Source organism: Mustela nivalis, assembly GCF_964662115.1.
Source record: "Mustela nivalis genome assembly, chromosome: 7".
In the NCBI taxonomy this organism is placed as follows: domain Eukaryota; kingdom Metazoa; phylum Chordata; class Mammalia; order Carnivora; family Mustelidae; genus Mustela; species Mustela nivalis.
In genome coordinates, this window is record NC_139026.1 from 106,647,837 (window position 1) to 106,667,774 (window position 19,938).

The 19,938-nt window shown below is 47.1% G+C and overlaps 1 protein-coding gene and 1 long non-coding RNA gene across 11 annotated transcripts in view; one reads left to right on the top strand and one right to left on the bottom strand.

Moving 5' to 3' along the window:
* Positions 1-19,938, top strand: part of CRACR2A (calcium release activated channel regulator 2A) — a 204,635-nt gene that overhangs the window by 55,621 nt on the left and 129,076 nt on the right. For 4 of the 10 annotated variants that reach the window (XR_014313624.1, XM_082737955.1, XM_082737956.1 and 1 more), the window contains exon 1: positions 12,964-13,085. The gene's annotated coding sequence lies outside the window, so the exon portion shown is untranslated. Of the gene's footprint in view, positions 1-8,626; positions 8,893-10,711; positions 10,860-12,161; positions 12,929-12,963; positions 13,086-19,938 lie in introns of those variants that run through there. The other 6 variants (XM_082737958.1, XM_082737963.1, XM_082737959.1 and 3 more) reach the window with 3 other exon arrangements.
* Positions 12,499-13,677, bottom strand: LOC309868299. Its single transcript, XR_014313625.1, has 2 exons — positions 13,521-13,677; positions 12,499-13,008 (listed from the first exon to the last, which is right to left on the bottom strand). It is a non-coding gene; the product is annotated as an uncharacterized lncRNA (long non-coding RNA).

Sequence of the window (19,938 nt, forward strand, 5' to 3'; positions counted from 1 at the left end):
TCTGATTAAGACAACATAAAGCACAAAAAAATTATTTATGATAAAAAGCAAACTCTTTTCTTCCTAGGCAGATGACTTAAAAGGTAAAGAGAAACTTTTCATAATCTCTTACCCCAGGGGCGGGCCAATAGTCCAAGAAAACTTTGTCTTTTTAGCAGTTGAAAGAAAATCAAGTTTTAGCTTTATATAAGTACACTCCTAATTTTAAAGCTGAATTTTATAACCATTCTAATATATGCATTCAATCCCAGCTAACTTGACCACACAAGGTCGGATTCTCTCTCTCCCTCTCTTTCTAACTTTCTATGTAGTTTGTCCTTGATTCTTTCCTTTGCCATCTGATATTTCACTTTCTGACCAAATTACTTTCTTTTCTTTTCCATTTCTCATATTTTTTCTAACCAAAAAAAGCACATTTGACTTTCCTTGCATACAGAAGTTTTTCCCTTATGATTTCTGATAGTATCATTATGTATAGTTAAAAGAATTCTTAACCCTGGGAAACCTTAGTTTCTAATGACAACTAAGAAGTAAGCAATTGTCAACTGTTATACTAGTATTTTCTATGTTGGCAGATTTGTGGATTCATTTCACCATTTTTAGAAACACATGCCCTTCTTTTTAATAACACAGTCTTTCAATGTGGCACAAGATAGGTCTACAAATAGTCCTGAATATCTTTAATTTCTCTTCAATAGGAAGACAAAAGATTAACCTATGTTCATTCAGTAATTAATGTTTTATTGTTTGATCTTATTTGGAAATGCTCTAGCTACTTAATATTTTATATTATTTAACTTAACTTTGTATAACTCCTAAGTTTCAAGTTACTGAAAGGATTTTGGAAGCTATTTTCAAGTACACATACCATAATATGTAACCATTGCTAAAAAGTTCATCTATGAACTCTTGCCCCATTTGTGTCTATGTGAGTCACTGCTCCCAACAATTATGTTTAAGCTGCTCATAAAAACCTCATGAGACATTAGACAGGGTCAGCCTTCATCCCAAATTGTTTTTCTTGCTGACAAATTTTATAAGCGATGATATGAATTTGAGCCATAAACCCAAGCAGAATACAAGTTACTTGTCTTATAATCAATGTTGATAACTCTAAAGACATGTATGTTTTAATCAAACCAATGAACTTCAACTAGCTTTAATAGTGAATAGTTTTCCACAGATCTGGGTCAGTTTCTGCTATATTTCTGAGAACTTTAGGAATACTCAAGTTATAAGCACTTAATTTTAAGCCAACGAAGTAGAGCTTTTTGGTAAGTTAAGTTGGCAATAACACCGAGAGACAGAAAAATATCACACATCCGCAATATGCATATACAAACACACATAAACATACAGACTGACACAAACAGAGACCTTACAGCTGTTGTTTTAAATTTTTAGCCATGAGTCAGGTACAATAATCCAGAACTAACTAGCTTATAAAAAAAACAGTTGAATCCAAAATTTGTTTTGGCAGTTGGGATAAGTTAAATTTGCCTGCTCAAATGGCTAAAACATTTTACTCATAGTCGTGGAGAAGACATTTAAGATTTTTCTTTAGTCCGGTATCCAAATCAGTCCTTTCCCCCCCCTCCTTCTGATAAGAAACTTCTCCCTTAACACTTTCACTTCAAAGAATGGCTCTTAAATCCTAGAGATGGCGGTAGAAAATTTACAGCACGGATTGCCTGGGTGACTCAGCTGGTTGAGCACCTGTCTTCTGCTCCTGATCCCGGAGTCCCAGCTCAGTAGGGAACCTGCTGCTCCCCCTGCTTGTTCTCAATCTCTCTCTCTGACAAATAAAAAATTAAAATCTTAAAAAAAAAAAAGAAAGAAAGAAAAAGAAAAAAAAATTTACACCAAAAGGCAAGTTTTCTTTAAGGAGTTTTGGGGTATATATGCCTCTTATCAGAGGTCGAGATTCATTACTATTTAAAATCTTCCTTCTTTTTATTAATTACAGAGCAATTCTGTTTCCAATGACCTGTTCTTTTACAGTACTCATAAGCATTTTGAGATGAATAGGAGAGATTTTGGAATTGGTAAGGATAAGTGAGTTTGAGTTGCTTCTAGAGCACAGTTCTGGTTTTATAGAGATTTGCAAGACAATGAGTTGTTTCTAAGGCCTCGAAGAGTTGAATTGCAGCTTGGATATCAAGACAGTGACCCACCTAGCCAACCAAACTTGCTTCTTTATCTCAGGTAGATTTCCAATTAAAATGGAAATCAAAAGATTTCTGTGCCCTAAAACTTCAGGGTTTAATGCAATATGCCTTTTTAAAAATCCGTATAAATGGTTCAACAAGAGCCTTCGAATGCTCTCATTCTTTCTGAGTGCACAGTTCAATCTTGGGCTAATTCACCTTAGTCGGGGAAAGATTTAATATTGCTCTTATCAGTCCCTGAACATTGGCCTCCTGCTGGTCCATTTCCTGATCATTTGTACAAGGGCCTGGGGAAAATTTAGGTTATCTGTTGGGGGTGGGTGTCGGGGAGGGAGGTGCATTCCCCAGGGGACTGTCTGGCTTCTCTGATAACTACAGTATAGTCATGGCTGGTAGGAACACCCCTTAATAGCCAATTGAGGTCTTTGTGAGTCTTTGTGAGTTTGAATGTCCACTAATCTTTTCAACTCTTGTCTAAACTTCCGAAAGTGGAGGTAAAAGGACTTTATAATTGAGAGTGTCTGCTGCTATCCAGGGGACATGAATACTTTGCAAGGGGAAAGGAGGTTGTCCAGGGTACATGTGCAAAGGACATTGCATAGGAAGACCTGATGTTGGTAGAGCCAGATTACAGAGTCCTAGAAAGTAAGAGTTATAAGGGACAGAACAGTGAGCCCTACTGCCCATCCCAAGGGCTTCTGCTAAATTAATTTCCTGGTTTTAGTATTTATATGGGTAATCTGTACACCCCAGGCCTGGAGATCAGAATGCTCTGTGTAAATCTTGCAAAGAAAGTGTGGTCAAACCAAGCATTTGGGTGTTGAAGGGGTTTTCTGGGAATGTTAGAGGAATTGGGGGCTTTGGGAGAATTTCTTGAGGTCATGGGATGGATTTTGAGAGAGAGAATTTAGATCAAGGGTCCAGAGATCCAAAAGATCTTCTGGAGGGTCAAGGACAGGGAGTTAGGGATGAGGAGAAGGGTAATTCATGTTGGACATGGATTTTAATTTTTGTTTTAAGTCTAATTTCTATTCTTCCATTTTATTAAGGGAGTCCCTAGGGCTAGCCATTATTTTTTGTACCCGGTTTTAGCTTGGTCTTTTCATGGGTACCAGTGTAAGGTAATAGTTTAGGTTGAGACCCCTCTTTAAAAAATTGTTTTTCTTTTAAATATAGCCAATTCAAAGGATCCATCATCTGGCCATTGGTGAGTAGGTTCTTACAGCAACTCAAACCAATAAGCCTTTTGAAGTCTTAATCATGAGCGCAAAAGGTGTCCCTGTAGGAGAGAGCAAAAGATGCAGCCCTGCCCAGTTCTACAGAGTTCACTCCCAGAGTTCACCCAAGAAAGATCTAGCCATAGATGGGATGCAACCCACATTTCTGTCTGGCCAAATGAGTAAAATGAGGTCTCCAGTTGTCCATGAGACTAATGCACAAGGAGGGCAAGACGACAAAAGGCCTGGATGTGCCGGGACCTCTCAGAACACATTCCCCTAACAGCTGACACAGCGGACAAAGAGAACACTGCTTAAGGGATGCACAGCCTGTTCGACCATCTTCCAAATGCACGTCGGATCGGTACATGAATCCTCTGGCCGGTAGAGGCAAGAGAGAAAATGCTCCTCACTGGTCATGAAACCAAGCTCACAAGACATAGAACAAGATGAGAGGAAAACCTCATTCTTCTTCTTCTTTTTCTTTTTTTTTCCCCCATGTGCCCAGTAACAGCTTTAGCCAAGCCTTGGGTTTCTCAGGCCAAATTAACACCTGAGAGGGACGTGCTACTGGGTCGGGGATTGTGTGTTGTCTTACAGTGTGCGTTGTTGCACGGAAATTCTCTTGAGGCTGACCTAGTGTCAGTCTAACCCATTTTGTGACCAACTTCTTCTAACTCGGGAGACTGGCATCAGGTGGCCAGAGCTCTAAGAGCTGTGAAGTGCTGATCGGTGCCCCCACACACTCTCACTTCCGAGATCCCCATGAGCAATAGCCTTTACCTCCTGTGCCAGTGCACTCACAGCAAAGCTTGTCTGCACAGACACCAGTCTGCCAAGAACCATGAACTCGTCAGTCTGTGAGGCGGGTGTGAACAACAGACCTATGCCTCGTTTCTACCCTATGTTTTTCCTCCTTATGGTAAAGGACACACGAGACAGAGACAAAGGAAAATGAGGACCATCTCTGGGACGAAAGGGATCAATAGAAAATAAGAGTATTCATGACAAATCTTTACCAGAGTTGCTGTGCCCAAGGGAGAGTTCACACAAATACTCTTTCCTGCCAATCTAAATTTACAAAAAGAAAAGGACTCTCACCGCTCATTCTCGCTTCAGTCAGATCCTGCAGGCAGGGATCCAGGAGACTGACGTGGTAAGAATACTTAGCTTCTGCTGGCTTTGGTCAGAGGGCCCGGGATCTCTCAGCAGCAACAGCCCCAGAACCAGCAGTATCCAGTCAGCCAAGGGCCTTTGTGGTCACCAACTGCAGGGATAGAAAAACTCTCTCTTCTTCCCTTCTGGGTTGTTTGGTTGGTCCAATAATTAAGCTGATGTAAGACAGAGTAACAAAAGAAAAATAAACAAATTTCATAGGTATGGAAGCCCCATAAAAATAGGAGACCCAAGGGGCAGCTGGGGGATTGAGGCTTCTAGAACATCCTGAGTTGAAAAAGGTGTAGGGGTCTGGGAATGTGAAGGAGAGGAAGACTGTTCACAAGAAGTCGGGAGAAGATGTTGGGAAAACAGGTTGTCCAATTATAAAGACGAGCTTCTTAGGTAAAAAGGTATCTTTGATAATAGCTCTCTCTTCTGGAACAGGCCTCCTTTCCAATGTAAATTTAGGCAGTTGAGGGGGAGGTAAAGAGCTTTTCCTGAATCTACAGTTTCTTAAAAATAATCAGCCTAAAATAATCCTTGTGCCAGAGAAGCATATTTTTGGGGTGACAAATTCTGCCCCCCTGCAGTTTCAATATATCTTCTTTTCCTTTCCCCTCCTTTGTTCCATTATTATCATATCTATTTCCACATATGTTACATACTTGACAATACAGTGTCATGAGTTTCGCTTTATGCAACTTATGTCTTTTAAAGGAGTCAGGAGAAGAAATAAGAAAACATTTTTAGAGAGTCTTTTATATTTACCCACATATTTATCATTTCTGGAGCTCTTCATTCTTGCTGTGGATTTGAGTATCCTCAGGCATTACTTCCTCTCAGAATAAAGAATTTCCTTTTGCATTTCTTACAAGATGTGTCTGCTAACAAAATGCTCTCTGAATCTTTCATTATCTGGGATTGTCTTCATTTCACCTTCATTAGTGAAGGATGGTTTTGCTGGATATAGAATTTTTGGTTGACGGAATTTTCCAGCCCTTTGGAACACATCATTCCATGGCTTTGCCGTGTTCATTGTCTCAGGAGTGATTCATTTGTATAATTTCTATCTTTTTATTAAGATTGTTTTCACTCGTTGGATTATTGTTGTCACACTTTCCTTAAATTTTTGAATTTTTTTTTTAGTTCCTTAAACATGTGTATAGTAGCTGCCTTAAAGGTTTAGTCTGATAAAACCTCACATCTTAGAGACACACAAACACAGAGACCATTTCTACTGACTTTTTTTTCTGAATATGGTCACACTTTCTTGTTGCTTTGCCCATAGTACGATTTCTTTGTTGAAAGCTGGATACTTTACATCGTATTGGAAAAGGACTTCAACCACTTCTGTTTCGACCTCCAACTGTCTAATTGATTAAGTTCTTTCCAGCTTTATCTCTTGACTCTAATTGATTAAATTCTTCTCTCCAGCTTTATCTCTTGACTCGGACAAGGGACCCTGCAGCCCAAATCCCCTGGTGGGAATGGGGATTACCTGCTCACCCATAAGGACTGCTCTGAGCCAGCAAGCCCCTACACGCCAGACCCCAAGACTACGATCAACGTGACTCTCACTTGCACATACCCACCCACCAGCGTCCCCTGTTTTCCTTATAGAACCTGGATGTATTTTCAGCACTTTGGAGATAGTCTCTGAGGAACTAGTCCACTCTTTTCGTGGTGTGGGTCTCACTGAAATAAATTCCTTTCTTCTTTCCCCACCACTCTTCTCTCTGCCTTTGGAATTTGTCAGCAGCGAGCGGCCAAACGTGGTCTGTTTGGAACCTGGGAGCCAGGCGCTCCTGCACCCCCACACCCCCACACCCCCACTACAGTATATTTTAGCAACTCTGTCTTGTAGTTTCCCTGCTGAATGTTGTTTGTGTGTTTAATAACTCGCCTGGAAGAGCTCTGTGAAGTCTGCCTCCCCTGCAACGTGCATCCACAAATGTCTCTGCTGTTTTGTTTCTCTTGCTTTTTATTCTGTGACCTAGTTTCCTACAGTCACCCCTCCGTTTGCCTACATTAGTGTTCAGCCAAAGATTACCCAGGGGTTGTATGCAAAGACCCTGAGCCAGGAAGACCTCTACTCTCTGCTGATCGGTCTATGAATAAGCCGGGGAGCACATTCAAATGTCAAGCTTTGATTCCCCCAAGTCTGCTCAGGCTTCTATGTTTCCATGGAGCCCCGAAATCTCCTCTGTACACCTGGCAGACTCCATGGGCCGGAGATGTGTGAGTGGCTTGGGCTGCTCCTGTCCCTGTGACGTATACATACAGTCTTGGTCAACTGATGATATGAAGGGCAGTTATCAGACTCCCCATGGCTGCTTCTCCTCCCTAAATGTCCTGTTAGAGTCCTTTTTTTTTTTTCTTAAGATTTTATTTGTTTATTTCAAAGAGAGAGACAGAGAGCACAAGCAGGCAGAGGGGCAGAGGGAAAGACAAGCAGACTCCCCACTGAGCAGGGAGCCTGACGAGGGGCTTGATCCCAGGACCCCAGGACATGATGTGAGCTGAAAGCAAATGCTTAACCGACTGAGCCACCCAGGGGCCCCATCCTGTTAGATTTCTCTGTAGACACAAGTCCATGGTTTGCCATTTCAGACTAGTGGAGCTGCTGGCCCTCTCAGTGCACTGGCTTTTGGGATCACCATTTAAACTGATACTGCTTCAAATTGAATGAGATCACTCTGGCCGTGACAAAAATGTGCTGGTTTTTACAAGCTGTCCTGATTGAACTCTGAAACAACAGAACTGCAGGAGATGGGAACAGCTCCAGGCAAGAACACGACAGAGTCTTGCTGACCTTACTCAAAATTCTGTAATTTTCATGGGCAAACACTTCTCAGTTTGTTGCATATCTCCAGTCAATTTCCAGGGTGCTGAAATGGTTGTCTTTTGACAGTTCTGACCAAGCATTGTAATTGCTTTTTGCAGAAATGGTTTATCAAGCTCTTTACAGTCTCATGCTAGAAGTTTCTCTCTGAGCATGAAGTTTTTATAGTGTCTTTCCCAACCTGGGGACGTGATGTGCAAAGAAGGGAAGAGCTCCGGGCTGACAGCTTTCCAGTCTGGACTCTGCCACTTAATTAGCTCTCGCCCTTTGTGGTTTTCCTACCAGAAACCTACAGCTGGTTTCCACAGCTCCTTCCATTCTGAAAAATGTTAAGTTTCTAATTTACACAGTGGACCTAAAAAGATAAACTGATCTCATCCTTTCTATGATCCTGATGTCATTTTTTTTTTTTTAAAGATCTCACTTATATGAGAGGTAAAGAGAGAGATGGAGAGCATGTGCATTCGAGTAAGGGGAGGGGCAGAGGAAGAAGGAGAGGGAGAATCTCAAGCAGACCCCCACTCAGTGCAGAGTCAGACCTGGGGCTCGAGCACAAGACCCTGAGATCATGACCTGAGCCAAAACCAAGAGTCATACACTTATAGACTGAGTCACCCAGGTGCCCCAATCTGATGTCATTTTTATCTAAATTTTGTCTGCAAGAAAGTTTATAAGTGTGTGCTTCTTCTAAGAAGAGGTAATGGTCCTTTGACGCCAGTAGAAAGGAGAGGCTATTGATATTTTTTTCCCCATCTTTCCTTCTTTTCCTTCTCTTCTTTTTTTTAAAGATTTTATTTATTTATTTGAGAAATAGAGAGAGAGTGAGAGAGAGACCACAAGCGGGGTGGGGGGCAGAGGGAGAAGTAGGCTCCCCACTAAGCAGGAAGCTGGACATAGGACTCGCTCCCAGGACCCCCAGGATCATGACCTGAGTTAAAGGCAGATGCTTAATCGACTGAGCCACCCAGGTGCCCCTTCTCTTGTCTTCTTTCTCTGTCCCTCCTTCCCTCTCTCTTTCCCCACATAATCACTTCCATCCGGACGCGGTGAGCTCTGATGCTCTATCTAGCACTGTACAAAGCTCTACTTACACAGATTATCTCATTTGCCAAAAACCTTCTCAGGTGGGTCCTGTTCATACTACCTTTTCTAGATAAGGAAACTGAAGATTAGCAAAAGTCCCTATCTGGCTCAAAGCTGAACAGTTAGCTTCTACCTCTCAATCCCCTCCCATTCCATAGCATCCGCTGCGCAGGAAAATTGGATCTAAGGTGGCCAGTGACGCGCTCCTGTCTCTAAGAGAAGTGGCTGGGAGCTAAGGGAAGAGGAAGGCTCTCCTGGCTGTGAGCAATGAGCCATGGCTTCCCGCAGACACCGTCAGAGCTGCACCTAGCCCTAGACCTTGGATGGAGATGGCAGGGAAGGCCCTTCAGGCAGAGAAAACCAAGTCAGCAAGCTACACTGTTGCTCGAAAGTCAACGAGAGTGTCTTTACGGCTTCTTTATGGGTGAGTAGCAATAAGCAAGCTTGGCGGTTGTGGAGGGCTTTGGAGGTCAACCCAGCAGATTCTGAATTTTATTCAGAGAACACCAAAGCGGATGTTCCTGGAAGGTTTTGTTGTGCAGGGGAGGGACGTGTCTGGAGCTGTGCCTTACAAATAGCATCACCCCCAGCTGTGTGTAGGCTGTGTTGGGTGGAGGAGGGATTGAGAAAACAGAGTCAAGGTCATGGTCAAGAGAGAGGTCCTGAAACCTGGCCAAGGGGATAAATGAGGAGACAAGATGGGGGGGCAAGAGGCAGTACAGAAGCAATTCCATAGGACATACGAAGACTTTCAACCTTCAAAATAGAAGTCAAAATCCCATGATAGCTCTGAGATTTTATTTCTATCTTGTTAGCTCTTTTAGAGCCTCTGGATTGTGTGTCCAGATCAAGCAGTTGCTGTTTTGATCATTTTTGTTTTCTAATGTACAAGAGATGGCTTAAATTTGCAACAAGTCATTTGAGTTTTATCTTCTCAAATTCCAAATTTTCAGCTCATATAATTTGTGATATCTAAAATCTAGTGTTGGTTGAGAATACCAGCTTAGAAAAACCAACACTTTGTTTTTCCTTTACCAAAACAAAACATCTTCCCCAAATGGCAATGTTCCTGACCAGCTTTTGATGATGGAAGCACTGGGTAGCTTGGAGCCATCCCATAATGTAAGTGGCAGCAGCTTCCCTTTGTTGTCACTGCTCTTGGGAGCAAGTAGGCTCCACCGGCCAGACTCAGCTTAAAAACACTTCTTGGCTTATGGAAGGTTCTTGTACTTTCCTGTTTCTGATTGCTTTGCTTATTACATTAGGAGCCAGGGCAATGCAGTCGGGGTTTTGGGGCATGTGTATGCATGGGCAAGAAAGCAAACTCGGGAGGACAGAAGAGTTGTCCTTTCCTTCCTCAAACATTCTCTACATAGCGGGGCGCCTGGGTGACTCAGTCTGTTAAGCATCTGCCTTCAGCTCAGTTCATGATCCCAGGGTCCTGGGATCAAGGCTTGCATTGGGCTCCCTGCTTGGTGGGAGTCTGCTTCTCCCTCTTCCCCTCCCCCCTGCTCATGCTCTCTCTCTCTCTCACTCACTCTCTTTCTGTTTCAAATAAGTAAATAAGATCTTTCCAAAAAAATTTCTGTAAGTAGCAAAATAATAGATATAAAGCATTAATTTCATTATTTGCACAGGAGCTAATTCTACCTCTATTTTCCTGCACTTTTGGGGGCAACACATTACTCATTGTGGAGTCTTTAAATTTTTTTTAACAGAAGTAATGATAGGGCTCCACTGTCCATTAGGGGACACCCTTGATTATGTGGTGTTTTTTCTTTCCCTGCTCCATAAGTGGGAAATTTGGAAATTCCTGATAAGAAGAACAATATCCCACCCCAGGTGGCATAACAGGCTACTTGTAGAGGGCGGGGGTGGAATGAAATCCTGTGTTCATGGACAGGAGTGGTCATGTCACCACTGCCATTGCTCAAGTCACCCTGGACCCTGGTTATCCCCTCCAGGATGGATGGGATGGGCTCTGTGGCTTAGTTCCTTTCCAGCTCCCTAAGAACAACTCCATCTGAATGAAAAAGCCCATTCTTGCTGCTGGAGAGAGAGAAGAAAGTCATTGCTCATGTCTTACTCGTCCAGCCTCTGAAAGACTCCAGATTGGTGAAACCCGCAGGGGCAGTACATGGTTTCATAAATATCCTCAAGGAGGCCTTATTTTTCCTACATTGTAGCTTTATGTTTCTTTTCATTTTCTTCTTTTTCTAAGATTTTATTTATTTATTTGAGAGCAAGAGAGAATGGCGAGAGAGCATGAGCAGGGTGAGGGGCAGAAGGAGAAGCAGACTCCCTGATGTGGGAAGCCTGATGTGTCGATCCACCAACCCTGGGATCATGACCTGAACAGAAGGCAGACACTTCACTGACTGAGCCCGCCAGGTATCCCTAGCTTTATGTTTCAGTAAGAGCCATGAGCCTGACTTGGCCCCTACAATCTCATAGAAAATGTTTCATTTCCCCCTACCCTTTCCCCCCAAGCCCAACATTTTCAAAGAGGAGAAAGTTGAAAGATATAAATATAGGGCAATCTCCCCTGGAGTCTGCTTGCTCTGGTAGAGCTCAGCAGCCCTACACCCTTCAGCAACTGTTTGACTTGGACTTCTCTGGGGAGACTCTGGGGGGTGGGGCAGGGGCCGCCGTTCTGCATGGCATCTGGAAGAGTCAATATTGATAGGTCTGTTTGTTTTTTTGGCCTCCACCTGTTGGCAACTCCATAATCATAGTCACTCATAATAAGGAAGAAGGGACAGCAGGGGAATTTCTGTACTGGAACAGTGAATGTTTCCACTGTTCTTCTGGGGAGACAAAGCAAGACAAATGGGCCTTCCGTTGAGAGCAGAACATGAGCAAGAAAACAAAGATGCCAGGAGGGAGGGTGCCATGGAGCTTAAAGGTTACACAGGGAGCATACCTCTGGGAAGAGGCCCTGTGCCCTCCAAGCTTACCTGCTCCCTGGGCACTGAGTCGCTCCTCCCCCACAGCAGAGGAGGCAGAAACTCACAGCATAGGCTTTTTTTTTTTTTTTTAAAGATTTTGTTTATTTATTTATTTAGCAGACAGAGATCACAAGTAGGCAGAGAGGCAGGCAGAGAGAGAAGGGGGGAACAGTCTCCCTGCTGAGCAGAGAGCCAGATGTGGGGCTCGATCCCAGGACTTTGGGATCATGACCTGAGCCGAAGGCAGAGTCTTTAACCCATTGAGCCACCCAGGTGCCCCTGCAGCATAGGCTTCTAAATGCTACCCACTCCATTGGCTTCCTCAGACCCTCAGCCATTATTCATGATCCTGTGTCTCAGAGAACACTGCCGTCACCCAGGAGCTCCCCATCCTCCTACAACCCTCTTTCCCTCCCTTGGTTCTGAGATTAAGGAGCTTCCCCACCCCCTCTTGTGCCTCCAGTCCCCACTGCCTCCTCTGGAATCAGGGCCTTTGACCCCTCCGCACTCCCCATCCATTCTTTCTTCATTGACCACAATCTACAAACACCTTTGAGTCTCCTCTGTATTTCTCTTCCCTCCGCAGCCAGCCTCGTTGAGAGCGGTTCTTCCTCCCTGTTCCATTTCCTCACTTCCCATCCACTCCCATGGCTTCCAGCAATACCCCCCCACCCCCCCACCCCACACCCCCACCTCCCACCCCCCGCCACCCCCACCCGCCACCAAATAAAAATGAAAACACAACACAACAAAACCCCTATTGTAGGACCAGCAGAAAGGGAACTGAGGTTTTCTGGGGAAGGATTCAGGGAGAAGGGGACATTTCAGTGGGGCCTGGATGCATGAGTAGGAGCTCCACAGGCAGACAACAAAGGGAAAGGGCATTCCAGGCAAAGCAAGAACTCCCAGCTGTGACTTTTGGGCAACAGTCTGTGTGCCTAGCAGGGATGCATGTGTATGTGTGTGTGTTGGGCGAGACCTGGTAAGGCTGGGAAATCAGCTGGTGGACAGAGAGTTTGTCTGAGAGGGCCTTGTGTACCAGACTGAGGGTTTTCCTTCAGCTTGAACCTTGGGGGGGCCTCTGGAGATTTGATTAATGCTTTATTAATAAATGTATTGGGTTTTTATTATAGGGTCATGCATGCCCACAGTTCACTGTATGGAAGAGGGAGGAAAGCAAAAAGTACAAAATGCATTAGGTAACATGGGAGGGCGAGAGGGGGTGGGGGTTTCAGGGGTGCAGCCCCGGAGGGGAGAAAAGCAGGGCTCCTGCCGGCTGTGTAGCCTATAAACGTTCTGGAACCAGGGCAAGGGGCCCAAGGCGACTCAGGAACAGAGGGGCGCGGGAAGTCTGACCAGTCAGGCAGGCTAAGTCAGCAGCAGCCCCGCCCTCGGCACCCAGGCTCCCTGGCAGTCTGAGGTCGCCTCCCGCCCGCCCAGACCCCACTGCGCTGCGCGTGCGGATCCCGGAGGGCGCCCAGGGGGCGGCGGCGCGGACAGCTGGGGCTCCAGGCAAGTCGCTGCCACTTCTGTGGAGCAGGGGGCCAGTCCAGCCTGCGCGGGTTGGGGCGGAGAAAGTGGAGTAGTCAGGCCTGGCAAGAGGCAACGGGACAGCTGTGAGCTGAACCCGCTGCGCGGGCGGGTAGGAGGGAAGGCGGCGACGCCCAAGGTACGTGGAGGAGGAGGGTTGGAGGGCTGCAGGGTGCGCTCTTCCCCTGCCCCCTCTGCCCGGGGCCGCCCCAGAGGCCGGGTCTTCCACCCTGATCCCCCGGGGCAGCCAAATGCCCGCGTCTGTGTGTGCAGCACATGGAGTGGGGGCGGGGAGGGGCAGAGGAGGAAGGGGAATCTGTGCCCCACATTGTCCCCCGCAGGGGAACAGAGAGGCTCCCCACTCCTGCCCCCAGGCCTGACCTGGCTCTTGCTCCCTGGTGACACAAATCCCAGAGGGGACTGGAAGAGGACTCAGGAACCCCAGGGGTTGAGATCAGGAAGGACTTCAGGGACCCTTTTGCCACACCCAGCCTCTTTGTTTTACAGATGGGGAAACTGAGGTTCAGAGGGAAGTGACTAGCCCAAGGTCACAGATCTAGAAAGGAAAACTCACTTGCGGCTCATTGCTGCTGGGATCTCTTGCCACGTGGACCAGGACAGCAGCATGGCTGTTGCCTTGTGTAAAAACAAAGAACTGAGAAAGACAGACAGACAGACAGATAGACAGAAGACAAAGAGAGAAAGAGAACCTCCCAGAGCAGAGGAAGAGGGTCAGGAAATGGGCTGATACTGGGGCTGCACTTCCTCCCTGGCTGTTCCTGCTGTGGTCTGGCCTTGTGACGCCGCTGGCTGGCCATGCAGGCTCTGGCCCAGGTGTTTGTGTCTGTGCATGCACATGCGCATCTGTTTGTATGCATGTGTGTGTGTGTGCGTACACGTGTGTGTGTATGTGTGTGTGCAACACAATGTAGCCAGTCTCCCCTGAGCATTTGGGGAAGCCCATAAAGTCCCATGTCTGTCCACTTATACACAGTGAACTTGTGGGGGACCTGCCCTGTGTTTGATTCTGAGGTTTTTAGAGACAGGCTCTGGCATCAAAGGGACCATTTTAAAGCTGTTATTGTTCTTTTTTCTTTTTCTTTCTTTCTTTCTTTCTTTCTTTTTTTTTTTTTTTTTAAATAATTTCCTTTAAATGACACATGCATACACACTCATCCATCCAGTGACCAGGTGATTTCTTTGACATCTCAGATTGTTTCCTTTCCTGTAAGAAAAATTTGGTGAGGCCCAGTTGAGTTCAAGCCAGAAAGTGTTCTGTCCACGGGGGGGGGGGGGGGGGCAGGGTCAGTGGGAGCTGCCAGTCAAGTCCAGACCTCCCAGCACACACTGCCAGCCTGTAGAGGCAAGGGCAGGGGGACAGGGAAGAAGCAGAGAGGAGGGGGCAGCAGTGGGAGAAGAGGAGTGGGACAGGGTGAAGAGAAAAAGGAACGCCTGAGCCCATGGCACAGACCACTCAGAGGCATGGACAGAGCTCTCTCTGGGGACCCGCACTTCGGGACTGGGGCTCCCCCATGCTCATAGAGGCAGCGCGAAGCAGGGAGGTCACCAGATGGACATAACGAGAGATGAGAGCTAGTCAGCCTGATAATTTCTCACGCAATCCATTCGCTTTTGAGAGGGAGAGGAAGCGTGTTCACCACGATGCCCCTGGCAGGACATGTGGGACAGACACGGGTTTCCTGGCTTAAGCCTTGCTGCAGCCCAGTTGCTCTGCTGTCATTCCCATTTTATAGAAAAATTAACTGAGGAACAGAGAGGTGAAGTGTCATGCCCAGGATCACACAGCCAGGAAGTGGTAGAGGCAGCATTGGAACGGTGTGGCTGTTCCAGAGCCTGGACCTTCAGCATCTCACGACACTGGCCCTCCACTCACCACCAGCATCGGGATAGAGGGGATCCCTCTGTCCCCTTCCAGGACTCAGCATGGAAGATTTTGACTCCTTGTTTCCCCTTAAGAGCTGCTCCCAATGGTCCCCAGAGCCTGACTTTATCTGGATAACAGGACAGCTGTGGTTGAAGGCGAAGTGAGTTGGGGTGGGGGGAAGGAAGGATTCTGTGGGCTTGTACCCTGCTCAGGGGCTCCTGGCCCCCAGTTTCTAGGTTCTAGGCCTGGTAACCAGACCAGGTGCCTGAGGACGTAAGGACTCGGTTAGACACTGGAAGAGCCTCTTGAAGGCCCATTTGGGACTGGGGTCCTCAAGGCCTTCTCTGCCTGGGGTGACCCGAGGGGTCCCCATCTGATGGGCAAAGTGACATTCAGGGGCCTCTCATAGCTTGGGGAGTATAGGATTTCTGCTGTGACACATTCTTGTGGAGATGATGTATTCCCTTGTTGGTTTGTTTTGGCTCCCAGTTCCGGTTGTCTCAAAATGTCAGGGAGGCTCTTTCTTCCCTGGCCTGCTTGTTGACCCATGCTGGATGGGGTGGCAGAGGGAGGCATTTACGGGGGCAGCATCTAAGCACTGGCCAGAGCCTGACCCTGGATGATGCTCCCAGGCACATATAGGAGATGAAGGAAAGTAGGAGCAGCCAGGCTTCCCACGTGGTTCAGGTTCAGGTTCGCTATCACCGAACTTGTGCTAAAGACCCTTTATTTGTGGAACAGAGCTGCCCCACCCTGGTGGCTGGGTCTGAGAAATTGTGGGAGAAAAGAACTGTTCCTTTTGTGAGGGAGCTCCCTGAGGTCTGGCTGGCTTGCTTCAGCACCCAGCTCTGGCTACTGGTGCTCCCTGGGTTTGTGCAATTCTTGGCCCTACTGGGCTCTGAGGAAAGGTGAGAAGGCAGAGCTTAGCATGAGGCTGGGGTATACCTGCCCCAGTGTGCTGCCCTCCTCCCGAGGGGCAGGGGGCCTGCATTTGCCTTTCTGGCTGAGCAGCTTCTTTAACTACTCCCCCCCCCCCCCCTTTTTTAAAAACTCACAGCAGTACCGGGGAAGTATGAGGCTGGCTATAGGGGCTCAATTACCAGAGAAGACAAGAAGAAAATCTCTCATTAGCTGGGCGATTGGTTTATTTTCACTTTATTTGTTTTAGAGGTTGCTCCGTGTTGAGTTCCGGGATTTGCAGCTGGCCTAGGTACACGGACGGAGCTCTGCCACGTTGAATCCACATAACCCCACACCTGCACCCAGAGGGAAGGGGAGGAAAACTGACTTCTTGGAGCCCCACCCTGAACAAACACGGAGATTCAGGGTAGTCTCTTGCCCCTGCAGTGGGAGGCTGGGTGCATAGAAATGCATCAGGCATGGCTAAGAGCTGGGCACAAGTGAACCTGTTCAAGACTTATTCCAGTCTCATGAGATAGGTACTATTATTACATTCTTCCCATTTTATAGATGAGGAAGCCAAGGCTCTGAGAAGTGGAGTAAAACATGCCCACAGTCATACACTAATAAGAGGCCAGTCTGGGCTTTGAATCCCTGCAGCCTGGCCCCAGGGCCATGGCCTAAACCATTCCTCAGGCTACACCTGTGACTGTGGAGCCCAGAACCAGAACCAGAGCATCCATGGGCATGGAAGAGCACCATGGGGAAGGCTCTCATGGTCCCTGTGGTTGGGGTGGCGTTACTCATTGAGAGTTTGGTGTTGAGCTCTATGGGCTGGGACACTTCCCCCTTGTCCATTTCTTGTGGCTTCACAGAACAGGCGGGATTCAAGCTGGACCCAGAAGAGTGGGTCCACTTTGGAAAGGCACAGGGAAAGTGGAGGCTGGAGGTAGGGCCTGGGACAGGACACAAGCACAGGGGTAGAGGCATGTGGGTAGGTGGCAGAAGGACCCTGCGTGGGTCTGTGTCACCAACTCTCTGTGTTGAGCTTCCAGCAGAACTCTGCACCCCATTGCTGCCGCTGGGGCTTTTAATGACAGCTGGGAAATGTTACTGGGCCCCGGTGTGCGGCCAGGCCTAGACCACAGGACATTTGCTTCAGCAGCACCCTGAGGCACAAGGCCAGCCCTTTATTCTCTGGAATGGCAGGACCAGGCTGGCATGCCTGTCTGTGGACATCAGAGAGGTCATGGCCAAGGAGGTCAGAGACACTGGCTGGAGGGGCTACTTGTGCCTCTAGCCAGGGTGTGTTTTTTTTTTGCGAGGAAGGCGGAAATGGCGTGTCAAAGCTACCCTGTTTATTACCTGAGCATGACTGAAAGTTAGGGGCATCCTTCCCAAAGGCAGGGGTTCTCTCTGAATAAGACAGCGGCACTGCTATGCCCAGAGAACCTGGCGGGAAAGGGGAGGAGATCCTTGGAAGTTACCTTTGTTTTATCTGAATTATGGCCAAAAATAACCATCAGGGAGATACTGTTAGGAAAGACAAACTATTCTGCCTAAGAATCTTAGATCTTTCTCCGATGCACGGTCCGTGGTAGATGTGGGGTTTCAGGGCTTCTGGGAGCTTGTATTACACAGATGTCCTGGATAAGGATCAGCTCCACGTGATGGAAGCAGTAGCCTTTGGGTTTGTGTCTGGGTGCACGGACGCTGTCTTCCCTCAGAATCCCCCAGAGAGAAGCTGACCCCCAGCTCTCCTTTATATTACTTCTGTTTTAATGTCTTCAGTGGGCTGAGAGATGAATTTTAGGGTACTGCTTTATTTATTTTTTAGGAGAGAGAGAGAGAGAGCACATGAGCGGGAAGGGGAAGGGGGAGAAGGAGACAGCATCTCAAGCAGGCTCCACCCATAGACGGAATCTGACCAGGGGCTCCATCCCATGACCCTGAGACCGTGACTTGAGTGGAATCCAAGAGTCGGATGCTTAAGCTACTGAGCCAGCCAGGCACTGCCCTTTTTGAATTTTTTTGTGATAACTCAATCTTTTTTTTCAATGGAGTAAAACATACAGAATACGAAGTTGACAGTTTGAACCACGTTCACGTGTGCAGTTCGGTGGCGTTAGGAGCACTCGCCGTGCTGTGCAGCCACCACCACCACCAGACCTTTCTTCATCTTCCCAGCTATTGGGGTTTGGTATTAACCCTGACTCCTGGGAGTTCCACAGTCTCACTCTGTCTCAGCTTCCTTTCTCGCAGTGGCCTAGCCGACAGATGTCCCTCCACATGGGCTATCTTTATGCTGAGGTTCCTTGTTACTTTCTGGTTTTTTGAGTTTGTGCTGGTTTTTGTTTTCAGTTTCCGCTTCCGCCGCACGAGCTTCTGTGAGTCTCCCCTCTTTGGGCCTGGATTCTGTGCTGAGCACTTTAGAGCACCTTGCATATTCCTCCCGCCAATCCTACATGGTAGTTATTATCATGCACCCCCTCAAGGTGAGGAAGGGACTCGGAGATGCAGCATCCCACCGCCGTGGGAATGTTGGAGGCAGACCTTGACGCTGGCCTCTCTGACCTTCCTTCTTTGCCTAAGGTGGGAATGTCACTGTCTAGAATCGAGCACAGCCAGCCCTGCATCACACGTTGGTGTTGACTCCAAAGGTTTCTAGAATCTGCATAGATTTGGGTATGTATTACATGAACCATCTTCTATTAGGATTCTTAACTGGAGCCATTAGCCAAAAAGGATTTGCTTGAAAATAACTTAATTATATACCATAGATAAACTGCTAATGGAATTTACCAAACTGCTAAATTAAGCTTTTCAACTAATTACACACATACTATGAAGTGTGAGGTTAGCTTTGACCGTGAGTCCTTCCCCCAGCGGGGAGATGGCGAGTCCCCTCGGGAGGCAGGCCCTTGGTCACCCTGTCAATTCTTATTCTTACTCATGATGGGTTGTGCTTTTCTGTCCCCTTCTGGTGTCCTGTTGTAGCTTGACTCTGTGTTTACTCACGACAAAGTAATGTATCCCTACGGCCATGATTGTCCTAACTGCAAATATACTAGAATTTGTTTCCCATTTCTGCAGCGGACATTCTTTCTAGAACTTTTATCTTCTGCAGTGGGTCTCTGGCGTACATCATCCCCCTCCTTGGAGTAGGCCCACCCTTGCTGTGTTGCCCCCCTACTCAGATTTCTGGGGTTTGTCTTTGCTGGGGGCTCCGGGCTCTGGGTTTCTCCAGTCCTGTCAGCTGGAAAAGCAGGAAGGTGTCCAGTAAGCCTTTCACCTGGTCCCTATGGCAGAAGATCATTTCTGAGTGGTTACCGTGTGCCAGGCACTGCTTCTAATCGAGGACTCAGCATCCCCATTCTACAGATGAGGGAACTGAGGCTCAGAGAGCTTAAACACCTTATCTGAGTTCACACATCTAGTTCTGGTGTAGACACTCCATCACTGACACCCCCTCCCCCCACCCCTGCTGCTGCTGATCCTTCTGCCCCAAACTGGCTTCCTACAAAGTCTAACCCTTTGGGCTGTGGGGTTTGCTGAGTAACAGAGCTCTGCTGACACACCTGTAACAGGGGAGCAGAGTCCCCTGACTTCACACTAGGTAAGCTGCTGCAGGCACAGGTCGGTCAGAAGTAGCGGGGTGGGGCAGGCCAGCTAAAAAGTCTGTTCTAGAACTTCCTTTCAAGGAAAGCCATTTTAATGTACTGGACCACAGCTCAAATCAGAAACAAAGACGCAAAAACGAACTGCTAAGGGAAATGAATGTTAATCAGAGAAGTTACTAGGCCTCCATTATGTAATAACACACTGCAAACTAAAAATATTTTTTTTAAACACACAAGCCCTATTTGCTGGAGTTAGAAATAGAATAAAGAGCTCTAATTTGTTCTGAATAACAATCATGTTATACCACATACCACATCTGAATTTTCGGATACACTTTAGGGGCTCCATCAATATGGTTTTTCTGAATATTAATGCCATTCCCACCCCCCAGACCCCAAAACCTCAACCAAATGGATCAGCAGATAAGGACTGAGCACCTACTGTATGCCTGTGTGCAGCATGTCATGAGGGGAGGAAGAACAGAAGCCCTGGTGCTTGTTTGGACAGCACAGTGCCTGTTAGCAAGAGAGTGGGACAGAGTGTATCTGTGCTCTAGAAGGAAATGGGCTCTGGAGAAGGCATCACA